The sequence below is a fragment of the Schistocerca gregaria genome, chromosome 2 (genome assembly GCF_023897955.1).
Source record: "Schistocerca gregaria isolate iqSchGreg1 chromosome 2, iqSchGreg1.2, whole genome shotgun sequence".
Classification (NCBI taxonomy): Eukaryota; Metazoa; Arthropoda; class Insecta; order Orthoptera; family Acrididae; genus Schistocerca; species Schistocerca gregaria.
In genome coordinates this window covers 277982934-278008339 of record NC_064921.1, presented here as the reverse complement: position 1 = coordinate 278008339, position 25406 = coordinate 277982934, and the positions used below count along the sequence as shown (strand labels likewise).

Sequence of the window (25406 nt, the reverse complement as noted above, 5' to 3'; positions counted from 1 at the left end):
CTCCAGAGAACCTCGTCATTGCTTACCTAATTGGTCCACCTAATTTTCAACATTCTTCTGCAACAACCCATTTCAAATGCTTCGATCTTCTTCATATCCGGTTTTCTCACAGTATATGTTTCCTACCATACACTGCTGTGCTCCAAAAGTACATTTTCAGAAACTTCTTCTTTAAATTAAAGACTATGCTTGATACTGGTTGAATTCTCTTGGTTAGGAATGCCTGTTTGCTTTTTATGTCCGCCTTGCTCCATCTGTCATAGGTTATTTTGCTGCCTAGGTAACAGAAGTCTTCAATTTCGTTTACTTTGTTATCTTCAACTATGATGTTAAGGTTCTCGATGTTCTTGTTTCTTCTACTTCACATTAGTTTCGTGCTTCTTTGATTTATTGTCGGTCCGTAATCTCTACTCATTGGACTGTTCATTCCAATCAGCAGATCCTATAATACGTCTTCGCTCTCACTGAGCATTCCAGTGTCATCAGAAAATCTTATAATTGATATCCTTTCACCTCAATTTCAATTTTGAACTTTCCATCATTGCCTCTTCGACGAACAGATTGAACAGTAGCGGCGAAAGACTGTACCCATGTCTTATACAATTTTTAATCCGAGCACTTCGTTTTTTGTCCTCCACTCTTATTATTTTTTCTTGGTTCTTGTACATACTGTCAGTTATCTGTCTTTCTGTGTATCTTCTACATCTACATCCATACTCCGCAAGCCAACTGACGGTGTGTGGCGGAGGGTACCCTGAGTACCTCTATCGGTTCTACCTTCTATTCTAGCCTCGTATTGTACGTGGAAAGAAGGATTGTCGGTATGCTTCTGTGTGGGCTTTAATCTCTCTGATTTTATCCTCATGGTCTCTTCGCGAGATATACGTAGGAGGGAGCAATATACTGCTTGACTCTTCGGTGAAGGTATGTTCTCGGAGCTTTAACAAAAGCCCGTACCGAGCTACTGAGCGTCTCTCCTGCAGAGTCTTCCACTGGAGTTTATCATCTCCGTAACGCTTTCGCGATTACTAAATGATCCTGTAACGAAGCGCGCTGCACTCCGTTGGATCTTCTCTATCTCTTCTATCAACCCTATCTGGTGCAGATCCCACACTGCTGAGCAGTATTCAAGCAGTGGGCGAACAAGCGAACTGTAACCTACTTCCTTTGTTATCGGATGCATTTCCTTAGGATTCTTCCAATGAATCTCAGTCTGGCATCTGCTTTACCGACGATAAACTTTATATTATCATTCCATTTTAAATCACTCCTAATGCGTACTCCAAGATAATTTATGGAACTAACTGCTTCCAGTTGCTGACCTGCTATTTTGTAGCTAAATGGTAAGGGACCTATCTTTCTATGTATTCGCATCACATTACACTTGTCTACATTGAGATTCAATTGCCATTCCGTGCACCATGCGTCAATTCGCTGCAGATCCTCCTGCATTTCAGTACAATTTTCCATTGTTGCAACCTCTCGATACACCACAGCATCATCTGCAAAAAGCCTCAGTGAACTTCCGATGTTATCCACCAGGTCATTTATGTATATTTTGAATAGCAACGGTCCTATGACACTCCCCTGCGGCATACCTGAAATCACTCTTACTTCGGAAGACTTCTCTCTATTGAGAATAACATGCTGCGTACTGTTATCTAGGAACTCCTCAATCCAATCACACAATTGATCTGATAGTCCGCATTCTCTTACTTTGTTCATTAAACGACTGTGGGGAACTGTGTCAAACGCCTTGCGGAAGTCAAGAAACACGGCATCTACCTGTGAACCCGTGTCTAAGGCCCTCTGAGTCTCGTGGACGAATAGCGTGAGCTGGGTTTCACACGAACGTCTTTTTCGAAACCCATGCTGATTCCTACAGAGTAGATTTCTAGTCTCCAGGAAAGACATTATACTCGAACATAATACGTGTTCCAAAATTCTACATCTGATCGACGTTAGAGATATAGGTCTATAGTTCTGCACATCTGTTCGAAGTCCCTTCTTGAAAACGGGGATGATCTGTGCCCTTTTCCAATCCTTTGGAACGCTTCGCTCTTCTAGAGACCTACGGTACACCGCTGCAAGAAGGGGGGCAAGTTCCTTCGCGTACTCTGAGTAAAATCGAACTGGTATCCCATCAGGACAAGCGGCCTTTCCTCTTTTGAGCGATTTTAATTGTTTCTCTATCCCTCTGTCGTCTATTTCGATATCTACCATTTTGTCAACTGTGCGACAATCTAGAGAAGGAAGCACAGTGCAGTCTTCCTCTGTGAAACAGCTTTGGAAGAAGACATTTAGTATTTCGGCCTTTAGTCTGTCATCCTCTGTTTCAGTACCATTTTGGTCACAGAGTGTCTGGACATTTTGTTTTGATCCACCTACGGCTTTGACATAGGACCAAAATTCTTAGGATTTTCTGCCAAGTCAGTACATAGAACTTTACTTTCGAATTCATTGAAAGCCTCTCGCATAGCCCTCCTCACAGTACAGTTCGCTTCGCGTAATTTTTGTTTGTGTGAAAGGCTTTGGCTATGTTTATGTTTGCTGTGAAGTTCTCTTTGCTTCCGCAGCAGTTTTCTAACTCGGTTGTTGTACCACAGTGGCTCTTTTCCATCTCTTACGATCTTGCTTGGCACATCCTCAACTAACGCATATTGTACGATGGTTTTGAACTTTGTCCACTGATCCTCAACACTATCTGTACTTGAGACAAAACTTTTGTGTTGAGCCATCAAGTACTCTGAAATCTGCTTTTTGTCACTTTTGCTAAACAGAAAAATTTTCCTACCTTTTTTAATATTTACCAGTTTTTCCTCAGTATTTTGAACATCTTGCACCATTTTATGCTGTAGAACGCTTTTTGTAGGTCGAAAAATCCTAAGAATGTGTCTCGATTCTTTTTTTTAGTCTTGCTTTCATTATCATACACATCGTCAGACCTGCCTCTCTGGTGCCTTTACATTCCCTAAAGCCAAACATCGTCATCTAACAGATCCACAATTTTTTTCCATTCTTCTCTGTATTATTATTGTCAGCAGCTTGGATGCACGAGTTGTCAAGCTGATCCTGCGGTAATTTTCGCACTCGTGAGCTCTTGTCTTCGGAATTGTGTGGATGATATCTTTCCAAAAGTCTGATGGTTTGTCGCCAAACTTATACATTATACATACTAACATGAACAATAGTTTCGTTGCAACTTCCCTTAATGATGTTAGAAATTTTCATGCAATGTTATCAATCTCTTCTCGCTTATTCGATGTTAAGCCTTCCAAAATCCTTTTAAATTCTGTTCCTAATACTGGACTCCCAACCTCTTCCCTGTCTACATCTGTTTCTCCTGTCAATCATCAAACTTTACCCCTCATAGAGCCCTTCACTTACTCTTCTAATGTTACGACCCTTGCTTTTAATTTCACCGAAGGCGGTTTTCACTTTTGTATATGCTGAGTCAGTTATTGCGATTACTTCACATTTTTCATCTTAGCTTCCTATTTATTTCATTCCAAATTGACTTGTATTTCTGTATTCCCGAGTTTCCCTATACATTTTTGTACATCCTGCTTTCGTCGATCACGAGAGTATTGGTTTTGTTACACCAGTTTCTTCAAAAATGGTTCAAATGGCTCTGAGCACTATGGGACTTAACATCTGAGGTCATCAGTCCCCTAGAACTTAGAACTACTTAAACCTAACTAACCTAAGGACATCACACACATCCATGCCTGAGGCAGGATTTGAACCTGCGACCGTAGCGGTCACGCGGTTCCAGACCGTAGCGCCTAGAACCGCTCGGCCATCCTGGCCGGCTCCAGTTTCTTCACAATTGCCTTTCTTGTATCATACACCTTGTCTAAACCCAAAATTTTGGCTGCATACACGGCACAGCTTCAGAAGAGAGAACGCTTCCCGTTATTTTTCATCAGCCTCACATTGAAGAAAGCATTTGTCCTCTGGGCCTAAGACTTGCAATAGAAGTCGCTGGAGTACCTCGTCAGCAGGTCGATAAATAGTGTTAATGTTTCGGGATAAGAAGTTAAATCACAATAAAAGTCGTCTGCTGTGAGACATATTTCGTGCCCTGCGTTTATGCGCGCGTAGGCGCTTTTATGTCCCATGAGGCCTGCAGTGATCTAAATGGCTGCTGTGATGGTATATCGTTGGGCATGTCTTAGGAAGCCGTCTGAACACTGACGTGACGCAAGCAATAGGAAAGTTTGGTTGTCAGATGCATTTAGCGAAGCGTGCGTGGTCAGTAGGTAGTCACTCTCGTCTGGACACGTGGCTCTTCCGATGTCTGTTGTGAGGACATGCTAGTCTGTCTAACATCGACACATTCCTTTGTGATGATGAAATGGGTGCACCCAAACAAATTCGTTCTCGATTAAGTGCATACTGGCACTGCATTTGAATAATTGTAGGTTTCGTCGTTTCACATTATGGAACATTAGTTTTCTTTACATGAGACAGTTCGCAGTCTTATTTTACGTGGGAATTGTCAGGTCTTCGTTCATGTTCACAACTTGATTGTTTCACGTGGGAATCGATAGTCATTTTTATAGAGTCGACCGACTGGAATAACAGAGGAATTAAGACTAGAGGTTCATATCTGAACAATCTGCGTTTTGTCGATGCTGTTGTGCCCACAAATGAAGCACCAATGACTGAAATGGAAATGTGTCTTACACACAGCTTGACAAGATCACAGCAGGTGGACTCCTAGAGTCGTTGACTAGAGGCGATGAGTCCATCCACAAGAGAGGCAATGGAAGACTAGAAAAAGATGGCTTGATGGCGTGTAGCTCATGGCTGAAACACGATGGCACCATGTGGCTCAAAATCGAAGACAATGGGAACGTATAGAAGAGTGTTACATCCAGCAGTGGACAGAGATAGACTGAAGGGGGAGAAGAAGTAGAAGTAGTAGCAGTGATGGAAGAAGAAGAAACACGGCTCTTTCACGTTGTTTATATCGTTGCTCTCCAATTCATCAAATAATACTTGGCACATTAACCCTAATGTATGGTTATTTTCTTTGTTATTGGATGGTCGTATAGAGATACTTGCTTCGTTGAATGAGATTCATGTATGGAAAACGAGATTTGTTTTCAGTTTATGAACAATATATAAAGTGTTCATGTAACTTGAGACTTTTGCAATTTTTTTTTACTCTCCTGATCTTTATTCAAATGAACTTTTTACGTGTTATATATCTCAGAAATCAGATACTGGATTGTAAGGCGTACCCAGGAGCAGATATAGACTCAGATCAAAATATAGTAGTGATGAAGAGTAGGCTGAAGTTCAAGACATTAGTCAGGAAGAATCAATACGCAAAGAAGTGGGATACGGAAGTTCTAAGGAATGACGAGATACGTTTGAAGTTCTCTAACGCTATAGATACAGCAATAAGGAATAGCGCAGTAGGCAGCACAGTTGAAGAGGAATGGGCATCTCTAAAAAGGACCATCATAGAAGTTGGGAAGGAAAACATAGGTACAAAGAAGGTAGCTGCAAAGAAACCATGGGTAACAGAAGAAATACTTCAGTTGATTGATGAAAGGAGGAATTACAAACATGTTCCGGGAAAATCAGGATACAGAAATACAAGTCGCTGAGGAATGAAATAAATAGGAAGTGCAGGGAAGCTAAGACGAAATGGCTGCAGGAAAAACGTGATGACATCGAAAACGATATGATTGTCGGAAGGACAGACTCAGCATACAGGAAAGTCAAAACAAGCTTTGGTGACATTAAAAGCAACGGTGGTAACATTAAGAGTGCAACGGGAATTCCACTGTTAAATGCAGAGGTGGGGGCAGATAGGTGGAAAGAATATATTGAAAGCTTCTATGAGGGTGAAGATTTGTTTGATGTGATAGAAGAAGAAACAGGAGTCGATTTAGAAGAGATAGGGGATCCAGTATTAGAATCGGAATTTAAAAGAGCTTTGGAGGACTATCGATTAAATAAGGCAGAAGGGATAGATAATATCCCATCAGAATTTCTAAAATCATTAGGGGAAGTGGCAAGAAAACGACTATTCGCGTTGGTGTGTAGAATATATACCATATGACTTTCGGAAAAGCATCATCCACACAATTCCGAAGACGGCAAGAGGTGAAAAGTGCGAGAATTATCGCACAATCAGCTTAACAGCTCATGCATCGAAGCTGCTTACAAGAATAATATACAGAAGAATGGAAAAGAAAATTGAGAATGCGCTAGGTGACGATCAGTTTGTCTTTAGGAAAAGTAAAGGCACGAGAGAGGCAATTCTGACGTTACGGCTAATAATGGAAGCAAGACTGAAGAAAAATCAAGACACGTTCATAGGATTTGTCGACCTGGAAAAAGCGTTCGACAATATAAAATGGTGCAAGCTGTTCGAGATTTTGAAAAAAGTAGGGGTAAGCTATAGGGAGAGACGGGTGATATAAAATAAGTACATCAACCAAGAGGGAATAATAAGAGTGGACGATCAAGAACAAAGTGCTCGTATTAAGAAGGGTGTAAGACAAGGCTGTAGCCTTTCGCCCTACTCTTCAATCTGTACATCGAGGAAGCAATGCTGGAAATAAAAGAAAGGTTCAGGAGTGGAATTAAAATACAAGGTGCAAGGATACCAATTATACGATTCGCTGATGACATTGCTATCCTGAGTGAAAGTGAAGAAGAATTAAATGATCTGCTGAACGGAATGAACAGTCTAATGAGTACACAGTATGGTTTGAGAGTAAATCGGAGAAAGTTGAAGGTAATGAGAAGTAGTAGAAATGAGAACAGCGAGAAACTTAACATCAGGATTGATGGTCATGAAGTGAATGAAGTTAAGGAATTCTGCTACTTAGGCAGTAAAATAACCAATGACGGACGGAGCAAGGAGGACATCAAAAGCACACTCGCTATGGCAAAAAAGGCATTTCTGGCCAAGAGAAGTCTACTAATATCAAATACCGGCCTTAATTTGAGGAAGAAATTTCTGAGGATGTACGTCTGGAGTACAGCATTGTATGGTAGTGAAACATGGGCTGTGGGAAAACCGGAACAGAAGAGAATCGAAGCATTTGAGATGTGGTGCTATAGACGAATGTTGAAAATTAGGTGAACTGATTAGGTAAGGAATGAGGAGATTCTACGCAGAATCGGAGAGGAAAGGAATATGTGGAAAACACTGATAAGGAGAAGGGACAGGATGATAGGACATCTGCTAAGACACTAGGGAATGACTTCCATGGTACTAGAGGGAGCTGTAGAGGGCAAAAACTGTAGAGGAAGACAGAGATTGGAATACATCCAGCAAATAATTGAGGACGTATGTTGCAAGTGCTACTCTTAGATGAAGAGGTTAGCACAGGAAAGGAATTCGGGGCGGGCCGCATCAAACCAGTCAGTAGACTGATGACAAAAATCTCTATATGTGCTCACTACAGAATGGCATTCTGAAACGTATTACTTTCGCTTTAACCACATTTAAAGCTGACAGGGATTGAACTGCTCTAAGCAGCGATTGAAATTTGCATCTATGCAGGTAAATGCTTGTTGTTGTAGAACAACACATGCTTACCGAGACGGAGACTTCGAGATAAAATTCTACTGCCACACCATATCAGATCTTTTCTGTTTACCCGTTGTAGAAAGCTGAGTGCAAACACACCTATGTAATTCACAGATATAGCGAATATCTCAGTGAGATATGTTCTGAGAATATGGTTTCAGTTGAAGCTCCATTTATTTATTCCGCTGAGCCCTGAGAAAGTTCTTGCCATTGCGTAAATTAAAAACCAAGTTAGACAGATGTTTTTTTTTTACATAAGGGTCAGATTTTATATTAACAGTTAATGTTTCATGGCATTAATATCTGGAGTCAAAGTCTCTTATGTGCTCACATGAAAGAATGAAATAGTGTTAGGATTTCAACAGTTAACGACTACAGCTTAAAAATCACCTCTGTTCATGCCGAGGATACCTCTACAACGGTTTTCCGGGAAATAATAAGGAATTTGAGAAAATATCAGAACTGGAAGCCTAAGATGTGTAATTCAATGTAAGGGCCCATATTATGTCGTGCGAAGAGCCTTACATTTATTTAAACTTTAGGCACTGTCCTTCCATGTCTTTCAGTGCCTTACCTTACTTAGTACATACGGAATATTTACTATTTCGTAAAAGTCCTGAATGTTAGCTTATGCTTGAGTTATGAAATTTAAAAAAAAAGGAAAATATGTTATTTCATAGGTGGCATTTAATCAGTCTTACAACATATTTTGAATGAAGCTCACGAACGCAATGTCGTGGAAAATGGAGACCAAAGAGGAGGTTGAGATGTTATGTGGTATACAGGTTAAGGAATTCAAGTGACATGAGTATATGTTTATGAGTTTATGAGTTTATCATTAGGCATATCACGCTAAATCAAATATTTCAATAAGAAAAACGATACATTGGAGCATCTGTATTGAAACCTATGTTTCTGCCCTTCTTTGGTAATATGTGCTAGCAGCAGACGTTTGACAAGATGGACCTTATGTCCAACAGTTATAGATTTTGTTAGAGAGTAATATTTATACAAGACTGCAATAATTCTGGATAAAAATATTTCTTTAGACAGCTGTAACACGTATTCAGCACTAAACGTCGTTCGAAACCGCAACGTTTTTGAGTTGTTTCCAAAGTGACCTTGCCTTCCTCGAGCAATGTTACTGATGTAACCAAGCATGAACAACTCACAAGCCACCTAAAGGCTTTAGTCTTTCTGAAAATCTAATAATTTGATCGTAACGTTACTGCTATTTAGAGCGGAAGTCTCGGTTTGGAAACAACCTTTGAGGCGATCCTCAGCCGTACTGTGCCAAGCAGGAGGGAGAGAGGGAGGTATGGTATCGAGAGTCATTTCTAGACCGTTTAGTAGATAACAATACAGCATATGTAATCCAGAGCCCTGTCTTACAATGGGTTACTGTCAACTATTCTCCAAGTTACTTATTCGTCATAATTGCTTACGTGAAATTTATGCCTTTCACAAGATCAAAATAACAGTTCGCTGTCAACAAGGAGATAGACACGTTAAAATATACAAATTTTCCGGGTGGTTTTCGAAACTGACAGCAGCTCTGGAAGAGGTATTTGTGCTTCCAAGAGAACGTCATAGATGATGATAAAAAGTGGTTCAAATGCCTCTGAGCACTATGGGACTTAACTTCTAAGGTCATCAGTCCCCTAAAACTTAGAACTACTTAAACCTAACTAACCTAAGGACATCACACACATCCATGCCCGATGCAGGATTCGAACATGTGACCGTAGCGGTAGCGCGGTTCCATACTGTAGCTCGACCACCCCTGCCGGCCATAGCCGATGTTGAATAACATTTAGCTAACACAATTTTTGATAAACAGAAATACGTTTTGGAAATTTAGGATTGCACCTCCTGTGTTTTGAAATTATGATAGACATAGACTGCTACCTGAACATATTAGTTAGAAAAACAAACATTGAGTGAAGAATCTCCATCAGAACTAATTATCCTATATTTACTATAGAAAATGTCTCTCTCTAGTTGTTCGATCTAGATAATATTCGATACCTCAGACCTATCAGAAACAATAGTGACCTGAATTCTATGGCACATATGTACATTTGGGCCTTGCTTGGGATAGTAAACATGGACGACTTTCGTTTGAGAATTGCTTATAAGGAACCTTTCCTTTTTTTTTTTTACAAGAAATAAAATCGATTTTAGCATCGACTTGAGGTAATGAAGTGACTACTCCAGAAAGCGCGCAATTGTGTCCTGCGCCTCACTCCAGCAAGAGCAGGAGTGACGGTTGCGGACTACCGATACACTCCGAAGAATACTGTAAAGTAAAATCAAAAATTCATTCCATTAATAATATTCTGTAAAAATGTGATAAATATTGTGCCAATGCAAATTTATGGGAAAGAGATCACCATCACATCTGTCTTTGATGACTCCGACATCGATGAGATGACCGAATCTGTCGTTTCGTTTCAAAATTGCGTGTGGCATGAACCGAAATCCAAGACTCAGTCGCGAAATTACGTAGACAGGTTCCAAACAAAAATCCCTGCAGAAACGAGTAGGTACTCGTATTGAAAGAAGTTCACCGTAGCAGTAATATAAAGCAAGTACAATTAACAAAATGTTACTGACGAATGGAAGATTTCCACCGACAAACCTGTTGGACCGCTCATCAAAGCAGTATAAAGCGATGAACAAGGAGCATGCATGTCTTGACGCCAGCTTGGGCGTTAATTAGCTCAACCAACGGGCAATTCCAGTGTATGTAATGAGACATAATTTCAAATTGTTATCTATTGATCAAGACGTTCTGACTGTTGTAGAAGGTTCAATACAGTGTCAGAATGGCATGTTAAGCGCATGGAGCGAATAAATTCATTCCGATTATTTTAATCCTTTACATGGCAATGTTGCTCTCAAGCAAAGTTAAAACTGCACGGTGTTTTCTGTAGAATGTTTAAAGTTCCGTCCTTATATGGGCAATGGTACCTGCAGCCAACGTATAAGGCCTCACATACAGCGATATTCTGTTGCCTCTGGTGAAAAGATACTGAATAGTGTGGATCTTTAGCAGACACCGCTATCCGGACTTGCGAGTGTCAGTTCTGAAAAGTGCTTACAATCGGAAAGCGGATGTCATGAACTATAATTATTACATAAATTTGTTATTCGTACCTGGGACATTGCAAATGCACTGATCTTTTCTAGGAGGAGGATGCTGGCTTTGACTATCTGATGGACGTGTCCAGAAGAAGAAAAGTACCGGCAGCTGGTATGCTACTGAAAGGTGTGTGGTAAGACAACTTTGGTCACTCACCAAAGTATGGAGCAAAAGCGAAGATTTAGGCTTTGCCCTGAGAGGTATTTGATTGTAAAAAGGAAAAAAAAATGTGGATTTTTCTGTGCTTTGTACCGAAAAGGAACTGTTTCATGACATTTCAAATTAAATATTGTAAGATGCAATCATTTTTTTCAGCCACAAGAACAACAGATCAGTATTTACATTGTAGGGCATGCATCTTCTATGGGCAATGGTACTTACAGGCAACAAGCTGCATTTTGAAAAAAATGTTTGTAAAATTATTCACACGACCATAAACATCTAACTTACGTAACTATATATATTTTCTTCAGAATAGTGCTATGTATGCCAAATAAAGAGTTAAGGTAACATAGGTCTTGCACTGTATTGGGTAAGTCAAAAGAAATTCTCTCCAGTTGTTCGATCTTTGATTCCACTATTTGCTCATTTGAAAACACATGTACTATTTAAAAATCAGTCAACCTGGTTTGGAACCGGATATTAGTTCAGCTGCTTCTAATCTGCCCAAAAATACACATGACACGATGACGCCTTTGTTACCGTCACGTCCTTGTTGTAAAATTAGTGGAGTATGTTGGGCAAGTATCCATGACCAGCGTTTTTGGAAATCTATTTCTAGCGAATGTTGGCGATACCAGAGCTAAATTATGCATCACGGTTTTCTGTGAGCCCGGGCTATCAGCCAAAATTAAACAACTTCTTGGTGCTACTAAAGTGTTTTATACTGTGAAATGTTTCTACATCGGTGCCAAATATTTAGCTTGCTTGAATCTTTGCTTGCAACAAACTGTAACAATGTTTTCACAGTTTGTTAAAGAGTTCCCGTGTGATCTTGTCCTTACAATCAACGTTCATCGCGACGAAAATGGAGTCTGGCAACGTTCCTTGACATAATCATATTTGGGTGTTGACTGATATTCGAGTGAAATATAGAAGTGAAACACAGAACGTAAGATTTCATATTTTATTTCGCTCTGCTGTTATCTCTTTGTTGTAGTAGAACATTTGCAGTGTGGTGGAGGTTAATATGTCAGTGGGCTAGTTATTGTGCACACAACTAGACCTATATTTTTCACATAGAAGAGGATCAGTTATATAACTCACTGTCAGTAAACTTTAAACGAAAACTTCCCTCCTCCGTGACACCTTAGTGATGGGAAAATGCTGTTTCATTCTGTAGCAGCGATGACTTCATGATATATCTTCAATAGTCCGTTACACAACTTGCCCACTTACTCCATTTTTATCTCCCAAAAGCTGCTCCATTAAACTGTTTTCGCAAAGGATTACTACATACTTCTTGCGTTGCTACTGTTCCTAGTCCTTCGTTTTACAAGCGTTCTTAATTTGTAACATACTTCTGTGGTACAAAATATAAATGTAACGAGCGTCTCCAGTGCCACTGGTACAAAACACTTATGTCCGAATGTGTAATATACTGGTATACCTTTACTGGATAATGCACTCAGCTGCTTTATGTGTGGTATTAAAGTCACGTTATCGATTTCGAAAGTATAGAATCTCCAAATCAAACGAATCACTGCAGTATGTAAGGTTATCTAAAACAATTTACATCGCCAGTCACTACTACACTATAGGCATCAAACATCCCCATATGAAGCTTAAACACGCAGTTACTGTCATTATTATGCTTACAGTAGCAGTCCTTCTGTTCTATGTAGTTAAACTTTATCGGACTGCCACAAGCATGTCTGAAGATGTACGGTTTCGAATTCGATCGTGAGATCGAAACGAACTTTCCAAGAATAGCATATTAATGAAACATAGCTGAATGCCTATAAGGTTCCATACATGAAAATGAGCTATTCTAAAATTCATGTTTTGTATTGGTAAACCTTTTTCATCAAAGAAAGCTCTCTTCATTTGCATCAACGTGCTGTTGACGTCGACTTTCACTCACTATTTTGTGTAATTTTTATACAAGGGACAAATTTCTTTCGTGAAATGCATTTGCAGTTGCGAGTATGGGCAACCGCCAGCTGTATAATAGAATGACGACTGAAAATTTGTGGTCGACTGGGACTCGAACTCGGATTTCCCCGCCGCGGTGTCTGAGGCGCCTTGTCACGGTTCGCGTGGCTCCCCCCCCCCCCCCCCCCCCCGTCTGGGGTTCGAGTCCTCCCTCGGGCATGGGTGTGTCAGTTGTCCTTAACGTAAGTTAGTTAACGTTAGATTGAGTAGTGTGCAAGCCTAAGGACCGATGACCTCAGCAGTTTGGTCCCATAGGAACTTACCACAATTCCAGTTTCGGATTTCCCTGCTAACGTGAGCGGTCGCCTTACCATTAGGCTATCTAAGCACGCTGCACAGCGGGCTTCGGCGGATAAATATGATGGTGCAGTAACTGTGTTGTGCAGAAGTGCGATACAGTATTCCTTCGGGGATGCATGCTTCCTTGTCTGAAGGAACATTGCATCCTACTTGTGATAAACGCTAGCTCTGCACGGTCATATCGTAAAGTTCTTTCAGTTTCTCTAATTTTCATGTTTTCTGCATCCCTTTTTTATTGTTAAGCCAAAAGCTGTCCTAGGTCTTCGGCCATTTATCTACTTTTTAAGTCCTCCTCACTTTTTACCACTGAGGTCACATAGTCCTGAAATTTTACCAGTATCTCCCGTTCCCTGTACTCTTCGATCTCCTTGTTTAGGAATTAGGATGACAAGCTAGTTTCTTTTTGGATCAGTGTGTGTAGAAAAGTAGTAGGCCCGTACCAGGGCATGCGAGGCATTAGGAGAGTGGACAAATGGGGAGTGGAGAAGGTGGGGACTCCGTTGTGAACGGTCACGCGGGGAGGTGGGGAAGGAGCAGTTCAACAGCTGAAGCCCTATAACTTACCATCTAAAACAACTGAGTCTGTAAACCACCTTATTTACAGCTTATGTCATTGCAATCAATAGTTCGACTAGTATGGACGTTCGGCGTGAGTAGTTATTCATTATAGTACCGAAAAAGGATCAAACAAAGCAAAGCACGTAAGATCACACACTGTCAGAAGTAAATATGGGAAAACAAAAAATGTGGTGAAAATTAACCGTACGTTACTAACAATGCAAAATAAAAAGATCATATGTGTTTTATGTCAGTCCCCCGACGACCTGCTGATACGTATTACCTAAATACCCACTTCGTCTCCTTCATCTTTTCTTAAGCAGTGAAGTCTCGGGAAAGAATCGTAGCTATATCTTTCCCCTCCTTCTTAATGTCCTTTATTGTGCGACGGATAACTATCGGTTCCTTCAACACTCTCAAGCTTACTTAGTATTGGGGTTTATGCTTCCTCGTTTGGCTCTCCGACATATGTTTAATTGCACTGCGTATAGTCACAGATGCCTCATTATGAAGTTTTACTGCACCTCTGGTTCGCAAAGAATGCGGTGCCGTTCTGTAAGGTAGATAATAACGAGAACCCTAGAAGAGTGGTAGTCAGGCGACAGTAAACTGACGGTCATTCCACTCCCTCTCTCGCAGCCCTTCAGAAAAAAACGATAGACTCGCCTAATATTGAGGACAAGACTGCTTTTCGGTATGTGGGTACAGTTATTCCGCACGAGCTTTACAGTATTTACTATTAAACGGAATAAAACTGACAAGAAACTAATTTCTCTTCCGTCGTTGCGAAACGCTCAAAACTGTGATCTGACACTGGGTGGTTCCTTTCGCACCTTCAAAGCAAGCCCTCCGCGTTATACGGCACATATACATTTCACTCGACGTCGCTCTGTATGAAGTGAGATTTCGACGAGGCGGCTACAGTCGGGCAACAGCTGCCACTCACGTTAAGAAGATTCGAAACAATGTTCCGAGAACTCCGGAAAGTGTGGACGGCACGAGCTCGCGGAACGCTATCCATTGTGTACCCGCCAGCGATTTCAAGAATGACGATTCCTCTCGCTTCTTTTGTGGCAACAAGATATCCACTTTTGGCAAGTCCTGTTGTAGAACATTTTGCGCCCAATTCTAAATTTTCATAAAGAAACTGAACTTCGCGATCAGGCTCTAAAGATCATGTAGTTGTTGACCATCTGTTGGGACATCCTCCACGGATGCGGTATGACTGGCATGCGTTCAGAACATCTCTCTCCCAGCGGTTGTCGACTTTTCATAACATGTAGGCGCTACTTTTCATGCAAGCAGCTACTCAGTTGGCGTCACCAGACTGAGTACACACTGTTCCAGTCGTCATACCATGGAAAAATCAAAAAAATCCGTGGCTGTACTTAAAGTTGACGCGCGGGTCCTCCGCCTGAAAATCAGTCGGGCTGACCACTCGGCTACCGAGGTGGACAAGGTGTTCTTTATATTTTTTATTTTTTTAAACGGACTTTTGATTGGTTAGTGTGGAACGCTACCAATTCCTTACTTGTGCCAATCTTTTCATGTAAAAGTAGCAACTGCAACCTAGGTAGTCAGTAATTTGCTGGATGTATCCCAAACTCTGTTTTTCTCTTCAGTTTTTACTGTCTACAACTCCCTCTAGTACCATGGAAGTTATTACTTTATGTCTTAACAGGTATCTTGTTATCCAGTCCCTTCGTCCTGTCAGTGTCTTCCATATATTCCTTTACTTGCCGGTTCTATGAAGAACCTCCTCATTCCTTTCCTTATCTCTCCACCTGATTTTAAACATTCTTTTCTAGCACCACATATCCAATACTTTGGTTCTCTACTTTTATGGTTTTCTCACAGTCCATGTTTGGCTACCACACAGTGCTGTGCTCTAAACGTACATTATCAGAAATTTTTTAGACTTCTCTTTGTCACGAATGCCCTTTTTGCCAGTGCTGGACAGTGCTGGTCTGGGTTTTGTGTCCTCTTTGCTCTGTCCGTCATGGGTTAGTTTGCTGCCTGTCTAGCAGAATTCCGTAACTTCATCTACTTCGTGATTACGAAAACAGATCTTTCTTGCTGATCTCATTTCTGCTACTTCTCATTTGTTTCGTCTTTTTTGACTTATTCTCAACGCACATTCTATATTCATTACACTGTTCATTCCATTCAGCAGCCCCTGTACTACTTCTTCAATTTAACTGAGGATAGCAATGTCACCAACGCATTTTATCATTGATATCTTTTCAACCTGAACTTTAATTCAACACTTGAACCTTTCTTTTATTTCCGTCACTGCCTCTTCAATGTATAGATGGAACAATAGGGGTGGAAGACTACACCCCTGCCTTATACCCTTTGTAATTCGAGCACTTCGTTCATGGTCTTCCGCTCTTATTACTCATTCTTGATTCTCGTACATGTATCATATTACCCGCCTTTCCCTACAGCTTACTCCCATTTTCTCAGAATTTCGAACATTTTGCACCATTTTACCTTGCCGAACGCTTTTTCCAGGTCTTCTGCCTTTCTTCCACTATCACCCGTAATGTCAGAACAGCTTCTCTAAAGTTAAACTGATCGTGATTTCCAGCGCCAGAGGCCACATCGGTTTGCCATTGTAGGTAAGGTACCTGGTCGAGTGGTTCCCGACCTGCCCAATTCTGTAAGACTCTTGGTGCTGCCAAGGAGCTTTCCTTGTAGGAAGAACAGGGGGCAGGACTGGTCGCGTCAGGACAATAGAGGAACTTACAGAAGGACGGAAGGTTCAAGTTCCCTAGGAATCGAGGGCACTACAGAGGAATCTGATTATGAACGAGAGATGCTCTGGTTCTAAAGCCAGATAGCAAGAGCTGCGAGAGGTGGCTGTTCTATTCCTCTACTGCTCTCATTTCAGTTGAACGATGAAGCACGAGTCGATGAGAATATCGCAACCTCGTCAGCATAATGACGAGAGTTTGTTTCGTGGTTTTCACTTGCACCGCGTAAACCAGGAAGCATTATTTCATACAGCAGTATTAAGTACGTTGTAAGAGAATGTGCTTCTCTACGAGGATCTGAATTTTATGCAGTTAGGAAAAAAAAAACTGACGACTGCAGCCACAAACATAAAGTAAAATAGCTATGCGAATCATAAAGGCAATGATCCTGTACTCTAAAAAAGAGAAGGATTTTCGTACTCATCTAAATGTTTATTATTTTATGTAGATGTTGCTTTAGTGAGCAAACCCCGACTGTACGTCGTATGTTCTGTAAGTTCAACATGGTACGGGGATCACCAATGGTATTTCAGAGCACATATTATTTAACAAGGAATTGACACTGATGGAAAAGAAAACAAAAAAAGATGTTCTATAATAAATAGTTGAGAAGGCAGAACAAACATGATAAAGCTTTGTATGTTAGAATGGATGAAAGAGTAAAGCAGGGCATCTGAAAAAGGAAAAATGAAGCCTGGGGTGATAAATGCGAAGAAGTCGATAGATGAATGGCGGCACAAAAGTAGCGGGACCATGTAAAATGTTTACAGAGGCGAGGAAAGAAGTAAAAGAAAGAGAAAATCTTTCGGTTATTAGTCTGGTTGAGTGGTAGAAGCATCCTAAAGGCCTATTAACAGAAGAAAGTATAGAGTACAAGGAAATAAAGTGGGAGATACTGGAGAACCAGGAGGGTCAACAGGTAGAGAAAATAACTGCCATAGAGGTACAGCAAGCGGCTACACAAATGGAAATTGGGATATCACAAGGGCTTGGATATGTATCATTCAAATTAGTGAGATATGACTATCCAAGCAAGTTATTTAATAAATGTATGTGGATGGGGAGGATATTCCTGCAGAGTGGATCTTAGCGCATCTACGTCCCACACATGAAAAAGGAAGCAAGGAAGTATGTAGCAATTATCGTGACACAAGTATAGTTATATGGCTGTACAGGAGGATTTTAAAATCAAGAATCGAGCAGTTTGTAAATGAAGTAAGAAGGACAAAGTGGCTATATTGCAGGAAGGTCATGTGTAGTTAACACATACAGATCATGGAGAAATGATTGGAAAGGAATCCAAGCAGTCACTTGTTTTTCATAGATCTTGAGGAAGCATATGACACAGTATCAGTAACGCTAATCTTCGAGATGCTCTGGTCAGGGGAACTTCTAAAACTTCATGTAAGAAGCGCCATAACCCCTACAAGTCAGCAGAATGTGTCATTAAAGTAGCAGACGAAATTTCTAGAGAGGCATTCAGAATAACTAAAACTCTAAAGCAAGGATGCTGTCTGTCTCCTATACTATTTAAGACCTATGTGCAGAAGGTGCTGAATCTGTGATGTAGAAAGTGCATGGGAATGGGTATAGAAGTAGGGAACCAGTGTGTGTACACACTTTTCTATAGTGATGTTTAGCTCGTTCCAGCGAATGTTGACATATATCTTACACGCCCAGGAACTTGTTGGAAGAGTATAAAAATAGAGATTTGAAAATTAATTTTTAGAAAACGGAGTATCTATGTTCTGGAGAAGATGGGAGAAAGGAGGGCATAGACTGAAATCTTATTAAAATGTGTAAAAAGTTTAAGTACTTGTGTAGTCTCCTATCACATGATTGAAGATGACAGAAATATCCATCAACGTATTGGGCAGGGAAGGGCAGCTATCCAAAAATTAAACCCTGTACTTTTGTTATCAAAAAGAGGTTTAAAAGTTAAAATTCATTTAAACAAATTCATCGTTAAACCAGTAACAATCTATGGGATTGAATGCTGGGAACTCACAGAAACAAATAAAAAGATACTTAAGAGCTTTAGAAATAGACCTCTTGAGAAGAGCCTACAGAATTTTCCGACTTCGCCCTGTACGAAATGAGGAAATAAGAGAAAGGAGAAAGATTCATTTCAGTATTACGCATAAAATAGAAGAAATGCAGCTAGGCTGGTTTGGACATGTGAAAAGAATGTATGAAGACAGATGGCACAAGAAAGTAATATCATGGCAACGTCCTAGAAGACGACGGGAACTGTTGCTAAGTGGTATCCAAGAAGCGATAGAGAGAAGAAGAATGGAGAGATCGGGGCATTTAGCGACAGAGATACGGGATGCGGCGACAGCTGTAGGACTCACGCAACAAGGCAACCCATCTGAAAGTAAAACTTTCGGCAGAATATGCTTCATGTTTTAAGGAAGGAAGATAGGAAGGAAGATTAGAGTTTAGCCTCCCGTCGACTGCGAGGTCACCATACGCGGAACGAAAGCTGGGATTACGAAAGGACGGGGAGGGAAATCGGCCGTTCCCCTTCCGTTTCCAGTATTTGCCTGGAGTGATGTAGGGAAATCACGCGAAACCTCAATGTTGGTGACCGGATGGGGATTTGAACTGTCGTCCTCCCGAATGCGAGTCCAGTGTCCTAACCGCTGCGCCACCTAAATCGGTCTGCTGCATCCGGTAATGCGTGCGAAGAAATTTGTTTGACATAATTCTGTACAATGTGCAGTTAATGTGTATCTACGTTTACGGTCTTTAGTCAACTATACAACGAAACCTTTGACGAATAATGGCAGATTTCGCTCCGGAAGTCGAAACCTGGAATTTTCTGAATACGATATCACGTTATGTTAGCATCTGTTTTCAGTTCCTTGTTACCTGATATTTTTCAGCTTCGGCGCTGCACCCTCTCGAAATATTCCTCTCGCTCCGTGCGTAAAGTCACTAATACTGATGCAGCACTGTATTCCACGTACTGTACAGTATCTTACGTCGTTTACACGGCTGAATCACTTAAAGCTCCCACAGCACATATTGCGGAAATTAAAAGAGCTGTTGAAGGTGGTTTTCACAGAAAGGATTGGTAGTCAGAGGCTCGTATTGTCAACCAGTCAACAGCTTGTAATAATACATAGAAATTGTACTTATTATGCAAACATACTCTTTTTTAAATGGAACTATACCTATTGACAACAACTAACTGAAAGTAGGGCAGATTAGAACATCAGTGACCCCTGTTGCAGGATTTTCGTGCGAGTCATTAACGAGATATCATATTTTGAGCAGTTTCCACACAAACACTTTTATAATACCTGCGGTATCACACACTACAGAACAACACAACTGCATACACTAGTTATGAGGATTCTGTTCAATAACGAGACAATCGACCATCACAGAGTGTGTTCAAAATGACCAGCGGCAGCAGCAATACAGCTTCCAGTCTGGTACGGAACGACTACAGCACACGTGCTAACGTTTCAGCCGAGATGTCCGAGAAGACTGCAATTATATGTCGTTGCGTGCGGTGTGGTTGGTATGTTCTTGTAGACAGCGTCTCTCAGCTTTTCCCACAGGAAAAGGTCTACAGGCGTCAAATCCAGGGAAAGGGTCAGACAACGTACAGGTCCTATCATGTTGACACCACAGTTTCCTCCTAGTCTGCAGAGAAACGTCTTCTAGCATCCGTGCATGGTTCCGTGCAGCTCTTTATCGAGAGAGATGGGATAGGGATGGAAGCTATGTTAATGGAGAATGCCTTGGACAGCTGCCGGACGCTTGTCACCATGCCACTTCCTCGTTTGATCCTGCGGGAGATAACGTCAGATCAACTGTCGTCGCCTGTTTCCTTCTATTAGGTTGTCTAAGTGTTACACTACCACTCCACGTAACTAGCTGAAGATAATGGTAAATAATTGCCGAGAGGGTTGACGTCTCTTGGGATGTCTTTCCGTGTAGACTGCACAAGAATGAAATGATTTATTCCTACACTCTCCAAGCACCATGAGCATGTCGGCTTTTTCTGCACTGGTAAATCCTATCCTTCCACTCATGACCTACAGCTTGGACTTTCACGCACTATCTGACTAGCAAGTCGCAATGTACTCAAAGAATACACAATCACAGTGTAAGCATATGACAACATCGTACCTGGCACCTACGCAAGTTGAGTGGCACTAACAAGGTACGATATGGAAACTTTCCAAAATAAGATATCTCGTAAGAATCCTGAAACAGAGTCCACAGACCTTCTGATTTACCCTTAATTCAGTTTGTTAGTATCAAAAGGAGCTGTTCCATAAAAAAGTATGTTTGCAGAAAAAATACATTTTGAAAGTATTATTACAATCTTTTCATTGGCTGACAATAAGAGCCCAAGAGAACGAATCCCCTCTGTGAAAACCGAACATCAATAGCATTTCTCATTTCCGCAATATCTGCGGTACAAGTTTTAGTTGTTTTACCCCGTATATTGAAATTTGGGTGTAAATGTTCATAGACCGAGAAAGATCCTGTGTTCTGTTTCGACTGAAACTATGGTTTCTACTATCGTGCCAACAAAAATTTCACTTTCTCCGACTAATGACGAAAAAGTTGCTGCTCCCCAGTTAATACATTCGTGAATACAACCTCTAGAACGATGATAAAATTACATTAAACATTTTCGTCGCAGTTGGCGTCTACAGCGTTTGGTGTACGCAGATACGCCCTTTGTAAGAGCGTGCAGCATTCTAGTGCACGAAAGTAATTCGTTAGCGAATAAGTTAATTGCCTATCGAGATTGCACGTCGTTGGTACATTCTTCGCAAACATCTATGATACTAATGCGACGGTGTTACCATTCTCGATGGTATGTTCAGTTTCATATCGATATATCGACCTGTTGAACGTTAACGCGACACAGTAACAAAAATTGTAATAATCTTCACGTTTCGAACTTATGACACAAAAATTCACAACAACGAATGAAAATATAGACACTCTTCGTATCGAACAGTGACTGAAAGCACAGTACTATTTTTTAAAGGACATGTTAGTTACGTGCTGAAAACAGCCTGAAAATACTTTTGGCTGTAAGGACTGGATGAGCCACATGTACTGTATTCGGATGGAGTAGTTTTTAACGCTCGTCTGGCCACAACGGTCTAATTTTTACGTTGTTTTCCTCAATTACTTCGTTTGAATGGCAGGATGTTTCCTTTAAAAGGGCGCAGTAGAGTCCTTCTATAATCTTTTCAGTTAGACAGTCTAGAATGATCTAGATTTTCATGGGACCCTGTTTCTTTTAAGAGAACAGGAGAGAAGAGGTAGTATGGAAAAGTGTATCTCATCATCTTCGTACCTTTTCGCTGCCCATCCTTTTTTCGTTGAACTTCTCCTCTCACATTACTCCAATGCATCTCAGGACAGCAACACTTCATCTTCCATGTATTGCCGAACGGACGCCCAAATGATTTTGCAATATTCTACTTGACGGCAGAAGTTAAGAACCACTTCTCCTCTGGTATCCGCCACACACACAACAGCTATCGAGAAGGTAAGTGTCCATCAAAATAACGCAGCAGTAGGTACCGAGCATTGCTTATAGCATACTGAATACAAAAGTCCCTTCGAAACATTTTCAGACATGCAAATGACAAATTATTATGAAGTTATAAATTTTTAAACATAAATAATTGTTGGAATTGCTTTTTTCGCACATCTAAGCCAAACATACAGATGTACCTTTTATGAATATAACTGTTCCATTTTATGTGTATGACGCAAGGACAGACAAGGCAGTTACTTTCAAGTAATCGAGACGTGAGCTAGACGATTTCTCGACGCCTCACTCTCATGTAAAGATAGTGGGTTCATTGTAAATTTTCTTCTTATCTTGAATATTCTTAATTTTTAATGTTAAATTTACATTTTACCTCCTCTGTGTCTTTAGTTCTGATAAAATTTTAATATTAATTTTATGTTTCATCCTCGCAGTATTTTTCGATTTCGTTTAGTAAAGGCCAGAAGATGGCGCATTGAGTCACCGAAACTGGTTGCAGTGCAATGAAATAAGATTTAAACGACGGTTGCATGTGTTTCATTTTATTATGTTAAGGAGAAAGGTCAAGCAGACTCTGGTATAGATATCGCTACTATGTCTTCTCTGCCCCATTCATAAACCTAATTCAAACACAAAAGTGATATTCTTTAAATATAAATTATTCTTTGTAGTGGCAGAACCGAAATACATTTTCCGTGGCATCGAAACGGAAATAATAGCCATAAGAGGTCCAATTACAGAGCGTGACATGTGAGTTCGGTAAGCACGCTGTAGGCGGCCGCTTCCGATACGGAGCACACACAAAAGCGTTCTTCAGTGTTCACCGATGTTTAGAAAACAGCGCTTCTAATACAGCGATTATCAGTATGATAAGACACTGGATCTTGCATGATAAGACAGTGGAAATCAAAGCTTACGGAATGGGAGTACATTTGATAAGACAAAGATATTAAGGGGGAGACACACATCAAGATATCCAAATTATCAGATTAACAAAATATTTTTCTGCAATGAGCCATTAGCGTTCGATGTCAAATTCCCAATGACTCCACAGACCAAAACGTTTGCTTCTCGCCGTCTTCTGCTTATAAACGTAACAACAGCTTCAAAATTCTTTTCCTTTTTATTGAAGTTAATTGTTTGAGGGTAAGCAGTAATTACTTTGCTTGTTTTGGTAAACGTAGATAATTACGAACTAACATTTTTTACTTTCCTAATTATCAAGAAAGCAGGTTTATTATTGGATGTTCGATGTAATCACGTTGCTGGACAAATACAACGCATGCAACCATTTGAAACTGTTTAGATGTGAGGCAAAGTAGAGGAAAAAATTTCCAGAAAAACGGCCGTGCATGAAATATTTAAAATAAATAAATAAACAGTTCATACACAACGCTTTCTGGGGAATGCCAAGATGGATAGTAACCAAAATACTGATTCTTTTTACAATGTAACACGCAGACAATCAGCGAAACTTTTTATGTAAACACACATAGATTACTCTGGGGAACGAGCCACAATATCGTGGACAGGCACACACACTGATAACAGATGGAAGTGTACATCTCTACATAATGGCTCTACAGCAATATTGGATTATTTTTCTTCCTGATTTGAAGGCGAGAAAAAAATTTCTACTGGCTTTCTGAAACACCCGAACTACGAGGTGACATCTCCGCAAACATTAGAGAACATCGCATACGATTATTAAAGATTCTCGCACGAGATCTGAGGAAACCAAAGCCTCTGTATCATTATAGTGGATTAACGGTGACATAAAGGACTTTTTTGCACTACAAAAAACACGATTGTGTTTGAGACCACCAACTACTTACCTGTCTATGCAATCGTCGAAGCAGGACTGCACGAAGGGTTGCAGGTCAACAGGCGCTCCTAAACCTCACGCTCTGAAAACATTTCGCGAAGAAAACCGACGCGGCTGCTCAGGCACTACTGGCACGCTGTGAGTCCCTTAAGGCTAACAGTGTCCTCGGCTCTTCTGACTGGAGAACTGATAAAGCAAAACACGATCTGAAGAGTAGGAGTACAGCGCGTCGTCGACGTCGTCGTCGTCGTCGTCGGTGGCGGCGGCGTTGTCCGTAGCGCGGAGGTCCCTTCGGCCGGCTGAGCTGCGTGGTCAGACTGGAGGTGGCCTTGCGCCGGTATTGTGCATGTTTGGCGCGGCTGGAGTCGAAGCGAGAACTGCGGGCGCCATGCGTCCCTCCGCGCTTGTTATAGCGCAAGTCGCGCATGCGCCGTGCAGTCCGCGTCACGTCTGCGGGCGCGGCGAGGAGTGGGGTAGCCGGGTTGCGCGCTCCTCAGATGACTTCATTGAGAAAACCTGCCTCGCGCGGTCGGCCACGCCAGCGGGTCGCGGTATACCACGGCACGCCAGACGGGCTGCAGCCACGGCCGTAGCAGCCGTCCGGGCGCCTGGGCGCGCGAGTTGCGTTACGCGTCTGTGTTTCGCTGGCACCGCGGCACACGTGTGAACCGATGGTGTGATTAAAAATAACAGGTCTGTTTGTGTGGCCGTTTTTCGCAAACAGGTATACACTTACTCGTTTCGTAAATTCAGAATTCCTTTTTCCTTGGTGCAATATGGTATTCATATGTTCAGGACGTGTTTCACCTTTTATTTCAAGAGCATCTGCAGTGGATTTACTTGTTGCTTGTCTTACTTGCTACAACTACAATAAAGTTCACAATTCTCGTAAGGTGTATGCGAGGTAGGAGAGATGAAAACCGAGTGGTTAAAACCGATAGCGGTATTTTAGTTATGAATAACACGTATTTTTCGGCTTTTGTTTGGTTTAGATTGTAACAGGAATCCTTATGTTTTGTTAATAACCGAGTAAAGAAACCGAAATATTAATTTGCCATAGTATCAGTGCAAAAATCTTAAATGAAGGTTTTTTTTGCGAGTAATTTTTATTTGTAAAATTTGCATTGCTCGAAATATTGCAGTACTATAGGAAATGGGAAAAGCAGTCAGTGCCAGTTTGACAACAATGCCGACAGAAACAAGCAAAGAACACATAGCATAAGACTTGCCTCAGCGTTGTTGAGACAATAATGTACCTGTTGCTGTGTCGAGTGGAGAATTAAATGGTAGAAGTGTAAGCGCAGTGTGCAAGACTTGCCCATCAGGTCTGTGTGGTAATTTCTCAGGTAATTTCTCACTGTTGTCGTCAGACATCAGGCATCATCCCTAGCCCGGAAGTGTTTTACGAAATGAAGTGCAACACTCCATTTGCCTTGAAAGATTAAAAACGCGACTAGCCACAACAAACTTGTGACATAACATACGGAGAAAAAGAACTTAAAAGTTAACAGTTCATTCATGGTTACAATAAAAATCGAAAGCAACTAATCTCCTGACTGTCTCAACAC

The 25406-nt window shown here is 41.0% G+C and overlaps 1 protein-coding gene across 1 annotated transcript in view; it reads right to left on the bottom strand.

The window, feature by feature from the left end:
- Window positions 1-24290, bottom strand: part of LOC126336868 (protein NDNF) — a 376430-nt gene extending 352140 nt beyond the window's left edge. Inside the window, exon 1 of the mRNA XM_050000973.1 lies at window positions 23849-24290. The gene's annotated coding sequence lies outside the window, so the exon portion shown is untranslated. The remainder of the gene's footprint in view (window positions 1-23848) is intronic.
- Between the last annotated feature and the right edge of the window lie 1116 nt (window positions 24291-25406).